The sequence below is a fragment of the Propithecus coquereli genome, unplaced genomic scaffold (assembly GCF_000956105.1).
Source record: "Propithecus coquereli isolate 6110/MARCELLA unplaced genomic scaffold, Pcoq_1.0 Scaffold34, whole genome shotgun sequence".
Classification (NCBI taxonomy): Eukaryota; Metazoa; Chordata; class Mammalia; order Primates; family Indriidae; genus Propithecus; species Propithecus coquereli.
This window is the reverse complement of record NW_012149063.1, coordinates 6,953,229-6,963,168: the sequence shown is the minus strand read 5'-3', so window position 1 is coordinate 6,963,168 and position 9,940 is coordinate 6,953,229. Positions and strand designations below refer to the sequence as shown.

General features: G+C 39.5%; 1 pseudogene; it reads left to right on the top strand.

The window, feature by feature from the left end:
- The first annotated feature begins 1,062 nt into the window (after positions 1 to 1,062).
- LOC105815516 lies at positions 1,063 to 9,618 on the top strand (annotated as a pseudogene).
- Positions 9,619 to 9,940: the final 322 nt, after the last annotated feature.

Here is a 9,940-nt window from a genome sequence, read left to right as displayed (position 1 = left end):
AACACTGATGACAGGTGGTGGTGATAAGGTCATGGTGCCTGTAGGTAGTGCAGGGCGCTCTGCAGAAACAGAGCTCAAGATAGGAAGGGGCCGTGTGTTAGTAGGAAGAGGGTGTTAGAGGGGAGATGGGATTCACCAAGTTTGAAGGGAGGACAGGTGGCTTACATAATAGGTGTTTAGAAGGAGGTTCTGGAGGAGTGCATGGGGAATGTATTGGCTTGCCGGGGCTTCCAGAATAACATGCCACAGACTGGGTGGCTTAAACAACAGAAATTTATTTCCTCACAGTTCTGGAAATTAGGAGTCCAAGATCAAGGTGTCGGCAGAGTTGGTTTCTTCTGAGGCCTGTGTCCTTGGCTTGTAGATGACCTTCTTCTCCCTGTCTTCACATGATCTTCCTTCTGTGTCTCTCTGTGTCCTAATCTCCTCTTCTTATAAGGACCAGTCATATTGGCTTAGAGCCCACTCATAGGACCTCATTTTACCTTAACTATCTCTTCAAAGGCCCTATCTCCAAATACAGACACATTCTGAGGTATTGAGGAGTTAGGACTTCAACATATGAATTTGGAGGAGACACAATCAGCCCATAAAAGAGAGCATTCTAGGCAGAGTCATGAAGACATGAAAGTACATGATGGTCACTGGCTGTTTGCTGTAGCAAAAGCGTAATGTGCTTCTTGGAGAGTGAAGGGAGATGGAGGTGGACAGGTAGATGGCACTCACAGGATTAAGGGTCTTATCTACTCAGCTAAGGAGTTTGGATTTTATCCTGGAGAGTAGGAGGAGCCATGGCAAGTTTTAAATTATGGAAATGGTACAACCAAATTTGTATTTTTGATTGCTCCGTCTGCAGTGTAGGGATGGAAAGTGTTTGAAGGTAGGGAAACTAATTAGGAAGTTACAGGTGAATCCAGAGAGACCAGGTAAGCTGGAAGGAGAAGGTTTTTAGGCTGTTATGCAGGGATCGTAAGGGAGTAGACGGTGTGGAGGAACCTGAGGCTGTAAAGCAGGAAGCCGACAGAATAAGGTCCTGAAGGAAGCAGAAGGGGCACAAAAGGCATGGAGAAAGAGATCAGTGAAGAGAGGAGGATAGATGTAAGGAGGAGGAAAGATTCAGGTAAGTTTGTAGATGAGAGAGGATTAAAAGAATCCTAGTCCAGTGGCCTCTATTTTGTTGTTTTTGCTTCTGCTGAGAGTGTGCTGGATACTGTCTGGGACCTGAGGAGAATGGTAAATTGGAGTAGTCACTGTGAATACAAAGGGAACGAAACACCATCTGAGCCACACTGAAACTCCAGCAGAGTTAAGGTTCTCCTAAGCGTGTGAAGAGGCCAGAGGACAGTAGTCCTGGCACAGAGAAATTGAACTGGGCTGTTTTGTGTTAGGACGGCTGGCAGGGTTGAGGAGGCCAAAGCCTCAGGCTGAGGGAATTGAGGGGGCTGGTGAGAGGGTGGCAGACAATTTGAGATCCAGGCATGGAGGGGAAGGAAAGGAGCCAGGAGGGGGCTAAAAGTCTGAAAACCTAAGACACTAGGGGCAGGGATGAGGCTAAAGAGCAGATCTCATGGCAGGAAAGGCTTGTGGAATGAAGAAGCCTGGAGTGTGGTGGTGACTAAATGGGGTTTCTGATGAAAGATTAGAGAGGAAGAGCAAACCAGGTAGTGGCAAGGTCTTAGAGTCAGTATGAAATGAGAGAAGATATGTGCTGAGGTTACACAGGACAGATTTATATTAGACCTAAAGGAAACACTTCCTAAATGTTCTGTCAATGTGGCTCTATTGTTTAGTCCTTTTCAACTTTGGGTTTAGGGAAATATTGGAAACCTCTGTTCCCTAAGGAAGATGAAAGTGAGAAGATAGAGCTCTGAAAAGCAAGTACATCTGGGGATTATTAATTATATGTAAAAACAAAAACGTCCTCAAAACAGGAAACAGGACAGGGGAGGTAAGCACTCTTCCTCTTGCTATGTTAAATAACTAGCTAGAAAAGAATTCTTTGCCCAAATCTTCATAATAAGGCAATTTTATTTGGTTTATACTTCCTATAAATCTTGAAACAAGAGAACTTTTATTTAAGTTTTGTTATATAAATCCCCCCTGCCCCTGAAAAACAGCTTGAATTCTCTTTTATGTTCTTGTCATCCTCCCGGGGTTATAAGTTTGATTAGCAGAGTGGACCTGTAATTTCTAACTTCACACTCTACATTTCATCTAAGTATTCATTATAGCCCTAATTTCTCCCTCCAGAAACCAGTTTTCCTTTAGACAGCTTTCTTTTCTAAAATAATGTCTACAATTTCAAAGTAAAAAGTGAAAAACAGAACCAAACTAAATATAAAAACTTTAACCTTATTTAGGAGAGTCTGTACAAATCTTTGAAGAGAATAAAACTGTAAATAAATATTCATATCATTATTTATAATTGCCAAAAAGCGAAAACAACCCAATTGTCTATCAAATGATGAATGAATAAATAAAATGTGGCATATCCATATAATCCAATGTCATTTGGCAATAAAAAGAAGTGAAGTATCGATACATGCTAAACATGGATGACTCTTGCAAACAGTATGACAAGTGCGATGATTACTTTTATATGTCAACTTGGCTGGAACATGTGATGCCCAGATTACACACTATTTCTGGGCGTGTCTGTGAGGGTGTTTCTGCATGAAATTAGCATTTGCATTGCATTGGGGGCTGTGTACAGCAGCAGATTGCCCTCCCCAAAGTGAGTGAGCATTATGCAATCCATTGAGGAAAGGGGAATTCATTCTCTGTACCTGAATGCTTGACCTGGGACATCAGTCTTCTCCTGTATTGGACTGGGACTTATACCATCCCTGGGTGTCCAGGTTGCAAAGGCCAGATTGTGGGACTTCTCAGCCTCTACGATCATGTAAGCCAATTCCTTATAATAAATCTCTTCTATCTATATCTATATTATCTATATCTATCTATATCACCATCCATCCTATTGGTTCTGTTTTCTAGAAATTGAAGTAAGCTCTATTTGACACATAGGGCATGCTGCATAGAAATAAAACATTTCCTGCAAGTTAATTCCCCTATGGCTAGTTTATTTTTTAAAATGATTATGTAAGCATGGACTGAAGGAACAGAGATAGTTCAAAAACTAAAGAGGCCTCTGAGTCTTAATGTCCTCTGGGCAAGAAGGAAGCTGAGAAAACTATTCAACTTCAAACATGGACCATTTCTTATGGAACAGGAAGCAACAAACATCATTCTGTTATTTGAATAATACATGCTAAAAGAAGAAATTAAGTTCAATAAAAGTCTATTGAGACTATGAGAAAGCAAGGATTTGGCTGTATATGTAATTAACATTGTATATAAAATAAAGATTTGCTTGTACTTAATAATATAAACAAAGTTTCTTGAATAGTACTCTTTAAAATTGGAAGTCACATTTTTCTCTCTTTTTTTGTTTTGTTTTTTATAGACCATCTCACTCTATTGCCCAGGCTAGAGTGCAGTGGTGCCATCACAGCTCACTGTAACTTCGAACGCCTGTGCTCAAGCGATTCTCCTGCCTCAACTTCCTGAGTAGCTGGGGCTCTGCCACCATGCCCCGCCTTTTTTTCTCTTATTTTTTTGTAGAGATGAGGTCTCACTAAGTTGCCCAGGCTGGTCTCGAACTCCTGGGCTCAAGCGATCCTCCTGCCTTGTCCTCCCAAAGTGCTGGAATTATAGGCCTGAGCCACTGCACCCAGCCGGGACTTTCTTTTCACCTATTATCACACTTAAAAGTTAACAATACTTCCTTATTATCATCTAACTGATAATCATCAAAATTTTCTGATTATCTCAAAAACACTTCGGCAATACTTCATATCTTATCACATCAGGAGGCATATAATGTCTGGTTGTCCCACTTTTAGTGATGCTAAATTGGTAGATTTATTGGTACCAACCTTATTAAAAATATCGGTGGATTTAAGGGGTAACAGCTTAATCTTTACATTGTGCAGTGAACTATCAACCTTTCTCCTAACAGTTCTATCATCCATTGATGAGCACTGCCTAATCCACATAATCATGGTTTTCTAAATCAATCATTCCTTTTACATTTATTAACTAGATTTCTCTTTTTCAATTAGAGCTATTGAGTGATTCTAAAATACTGTTTGTACAAGACAGGCAAGATAAATTCTTTTTTCTTATCCTTTAATTTCTAATTTTCAAAGTAGGTACTTGGTGCCCGTCATTATGAATCGTGTCCTGCAAATTCATATGTCAAAGTTCTAACCCTCAGTACCTATATTTAGAGAGGATTTTGAAAGAGGTAATTAAGTTAAAGTTAGGTCATTAGGGTGGGCCTTAATCCAATATAAATTATGTCCTTATAAGAAAAGGAAATTTGGATACAGACAGGTACACAGGGAAGACCACATGAAGACACAGGAGAAGATGGCCATCTATAAGCCAAAGGATAGAGGTGTCAGAAGAAACCAACCCTGTTGAGAACTTGATCTCAGACTTCTAGCCTCCAGAATTGTGAGAAAATAAATTTTTATTGTTTAAGCCATCCAGTATGCAGTACTTTCTTATGGCAGCCCAAGAATATAAATATAATGCCCTAGTTACTTCTAATGGTAACCTGTGACTTTGACTTTTTAAAAAATTAATTATCTTTCTTTCTCTGCCTTTTTTTTTTTTTTGAGACACAGTCTTATTCTGTTGCTCATGCTTGAGTGCAATGGTGTCATCATAGCTCACTGCAATCTCAAATTCCCGGGCTCAAGCAGTCCTCCTGCCTCAGCCTCCCAAGTGGCTGAGACTACAGGTGCACACCACCACGACCAGCTAATTTTTCTATTTTAATTTTCTTTTTTGTAGAGATGAGGTTCTTGCTCTTGCTTGGCTGGTCTGGAACTCCTGGGCTCAAGAAATCCTCCTACCTTGGCCCTCTAAACTGCTAGGATTACACTGCACCGGCCTCTTTCTCTTTTCATGTCATTATGAACTCATGGATTTTATGTTATACATCCAATATATTTCAATCGCTTATGGTCATTTTTCTTTTGGATGTTTACATTCTTCTATATTTGGCCAGAGGAAGCTCCAGAGGAATTTGACTTTTGTGTCGTTTTGATATGACTCCAGCAGTTTTTGATAACTTCCTTGCTGTCAGGTACAAGATATCTCAGGCTCATTCTGTGCATTTTCTGTCCTAGACCTCGAATTGGCTATCTTAAAAATGGTACACTAGTCCCCCATTATCTATGGGGTATACATACCAAGACTCCCAGTGGATGCCTGAAGCTAAAGATAGTACTGAACCCTATATATAGCATGTTTTTTCCTATACATATATATCTATGATAAAGTTTAGTTTATAAATTAGAAATAGTAAATATTAACAATAACTAATAAAATAGAACAAATGTAACAAGATAGTATAATAAAAGTTATGTAAATTTGGTCTCTCTCTCTCTTTCAAAATATCTTATTGGGGCCAGGAGAGGTGGCTCATGCCTATAATCCTAGCACTTTGGGAGACCAAGGTGGGAGGATTGCTTGAGGCCAGGAGTTCAAGACCAGTCTTGGCAATGGCAATAGTGAGGCCCCGTCTCTACAACAAAACAAAAACAAAACCAAAAAATTCTAAAAACAAAAATCTTATTGTACTGTACAATACCTCTTTCGATGATGTGAGATGGTAAAATGCTTATGTGATGACATGAATGATATAGGCACTGTGACATAGTGTTAGACTACTATTGACCTTCTGATGATAGATGAGAAGGAGGATTGTCTGCTTTGGGTGATCCTGGATCATGCAGCCATGACGATGTCGATGGTTGGATGTTAGGAGCAGATGATATCAATGACAACAGGCAGGTAGTGTACAGTGTGTGTGGATATACTTGTCAAAGGGATGATTCACATCCCAAGTGAGACAGGATGGCTTGAGATTTCACCATGCTATTTAGAACAGTGCACAATTTAAAATTTATGAATTATTTCTGAAATTTTCCATTTAATATTTTGGGACTGTGGTTGGCCATGGGTAACTGAAACCTTGAAAAGGGAAACCATGAATAAGGGGGGACTACTGTGTAATCTGGGTGTATGGCTGTTCATTGCTACTAGGTTGCCACTGTATCTAAGCTTTTTCAGGAAATAAAAGATTACGAGGCTCTTATTTCTTCTTTTTTTCTTTTCTGAGACAGGGTCTCGCTCTGTCACCCATGCTGGAGTGCAGTGGCCTCATCATAGCTCACTGCAACCTCAAACTCCTGGGCTTACACAATCCTCCTGCCTCAGACTCCTGAGTAGCTGAGACTACAGGCTCATATCACCACACCTGGCTAATTTTTCTATTTTTTTGTGAAGATGGGGGTCTCATTCCTGCTCAGGCTAGTCTCAAACTTCCACCTTGGCCTCCCAAAGTGCTAGGATAACAGATGTGAGCCACCTTGCCCAGCCTTGTTTTTCTGTTTGTATCTCTTATCTCTTACACAGTAAGTTTGGGATCTTAACACATTAATATAATCATTTGCTTTATAGTATCCATAAAAGTGTCAAAATGATATCTTTGTTTTACTAACAAATAGACTGTTAAAAAATTTAAAATTTGCCTTTTGTCCTTAGAATATATATTTCTAAGAATACATAGTCAATGCCTTATGTTCTAAAAAAGCTAAAAATAGTTCTGTTCTTTGTATGGTTATGTTGTCAACTTGACATACAGTTAAGTTCATTTGTTTTAGAACAATCTTTTTGATACTTTGTCAGGCAATGGCAATGTTCTTTGTTTTATTTTATAAGCATCATTAGAAAATAGTTTTATTTAAGCTGCAATGAGAATTGCGGTTAAAAGACAGAAGAAATGGAAAAAATAAGCACTGGGACCTCATCTTCCTACTTATATGCATCATTTAATAGTTCACCAATGATTTCACAGCAATTCATCCAGGATCCTCAAATAAACTGTTCCCTGACAAAATGTTTTAATCATTGCCTCAATTTAGATAATCTTGGTCATGTCATGAACACTGAAGCCTTAATGTTTCAAGGCTCTGTTTGTTCTTGAATACCAAAGCCTACTGATATATTGAATATGTCTTCCAACGCTGTTAATAGTCATATTCACTGAACTGAAATAGTCATGATTAGAAAAAGAAATTCTAGCCAGAAATTCCCTTTGAGGTCAAATTTTTTCTTTACATGAAATTGAATTAATCTTTTGCTTTGGTAAAAAGCACACACATACACACACGCACACACTTTTTTTTAAAAAATAGAATTTATTTTTTATTTTTTTAAGTTCATAGTCTTACTGGATAGACTTTATTTTTTAGAGTGGTTTTAATGTCATATCAAAATTGAGAGGAAGGTACAGAGATTTCCCATATGTCCCCTGCCCTACACATGTATAGCCTCCCCATTATCAACGTCCTCCACCGGAGTGGTACATTTGTTACCACTGATGAACTTACACTGACACATCATTATCAACCAAAGTCCATAGTTTACATTAGGGTTCACTCTTGGTATTGTAGATTCTATGGGTTGGGACAGGTGTATAATAACATGTATTCACCATTATAGCATCATACAGAGTAGTTCCACTGCCCTAAAAATCCTCTGTGCTCTGCTTGTTTATCCCTCCCTCCCCCCAACCCTGGAAACCACTGATCTTTTCACTGTCTCCATAGTTTTGCCTTTCCCAGAATGTCATACAGTTGAAATAATACAGTATATAGACTTTTCAAACTGTTTTCTTTCGCTTAGTAATATGCATTTAAGGTTCCTCCATGTCTTTTCATGGCTTGATGGTTCATTTCTTTTTAGCCCTGAATAATATTCCATTGTCTGGATATACCAGAGTTTATTTATCCAGTCACCCACTGAAGGACATACTGGTTGCTTCCAAGTTTTGGCAATTAGGAATAAAGCTGCTATAAATATCCATGTATAGGTTTTTGTGTGAATATGAATTTTTAACTTTTTTGGGTAAATACTAAGGAGCACAATTGCTGGATTGCATGGCAAGAGTATGTTCAGTTTTGTGAAAAACTGCTAAACTGCCTTTCAAAGTGGCTGTACCATTTTGCATTCACACCAGCAATCTGATGTTCCACATCCTTGCCATGATTTGGTGTTTACAGTGTTCTGGATTTTGGCCATTCTAACAGGTACGTAGTCACTTCTTTCTTCATCTCTGTTGTTAGCCAGATTGCATTGTTTACTATGTATGAAATATCCTTTGGCTACTGTGGGAAAAGCATGTTTATTTATTTATTTATTTATTTTTGAGACAGAGTCTCACTCTTTTGCCCAAGCTAGAGTGAGTGCCGTGGCGTCAGCCTAGCTCACAGCAACCTCAAACTCCTGGGCTCAAGCGATCCTCCTGCCTCAGCCTCCCGAGTAGCTGGGATTACAGGTATGCGCCACCATGCCCGGCTAATTTTTTTCTATATATTTTTAGTTGTCTGATTAATTTCTTTCTATTTTTAGTAGAGATGGGGTCTCGCTCTTGCTCAGGCTGGTCTCAAACTCCTGAGCTGAAACAATCCGCCCGCCTCGGCCTCCCAGAGTGCTAGGATCACAGACGTGAGCCACCGCGCCCGGCCTGGAAAACCATGTTTAAATAGAAAGTATGAGAACTCTGAAGTCAGATGGAACTGGTTTTATGCAGCCTAAAAGTTACTGAAAACTGTAATAAATTGCCTGTTTACAGAGTCAATATCTTTAGCTGTAAAAGGGTTGCAATAATACCTACTTACAGAGAGTTATCCTGAGCAGTAAATTAGGTCCCAAATGTAAAGTGGCTAGCACAGTATCGGGCCCACAACATGGGTTTAATAATCATCATCTTTCTCTCAACCTTAAAACCTTTTAAGACAAACATAAATAGAAAAATTTGTTCAGTCGTAAAGATGATTGCTAGTACGGTTCTACTTCTTTTCTTCGTTCTTAGGTCATTTTGTGTAAGTCAACTCTACAGTAAAAGGACTACCAAATTGAGCTCTTATTTATTACTTCAGTTGGTCAGGATGTCAACGTACTAAGCAATCTTTTAAGTTCTAAATTATACGGGGTACAGAGGTAATATTTAAAAATGGCTATTGTAATCAGGGGTTTTCCTACTGGCTGTCAGGGGGCATCCTAAAGAGTTTCTAGAGGAAGGGAAGTCTCTGTCGCCAGAGTTGGGGCCTCCGCGGTCTCCCAGAACCTCTGGGTCCCTCAGCGCCGCCAACCAGTCCCCGCGCCAGGCGGTCAGAGGAGACCTTCAAGCAGCGCTGCAACTTCGAACAAAGGGTAGAAGATGTCTGATTTTCTGAGAGCAGCGTCCTACCAAAATCCCGGTGATAACAGAACGACACAAGGGTGAGAAGCAGCTTCCTGTCCTGGATAAAACCAAGTTTCTCGTACCTGATCATGGCAACATGAGTGAACTCATCAAGATAATTAGAAGGCGCACTTACAGCTCAGAGCCAATCAAGCCTTCTTCCTGCTGGTAAACGGATGCAGCATGGTGAGCGTCTCCACGCCCATCTCTGAGAGAGCGAGAAGGGTGAAGATGGGGTCCTGTACATGCTATAAGCCTCCCAAGAGACGTTTGGAATGAAATTGGCAGTGTAAAATCAGAAAAATGCATCGATTCTAGAATTTTTTAAACTCTTACCAAGGGAAAAAAAAGGGATGTTACCAACTGAGATTGATCAGTTGATCTAATCACAGATCATCAAAACAGTAGTGTTCCCACCTCCTGGAGTTTTGGGAAGTTGTTTTTGTATTCAGACAGAAAAAACTGAGCTCCAAGTGAGCACATTCAGCTTTGGAAAACTGTATCACTTAAGCTAGGCTATCTTGTTTTCAAATCTTAAAAGTTTAAAATAAAATACTTTGCATTCTAAGTTACCAAAAAAAAAAACAAACAAAACAAGAATTTCTAGAGGGAGAT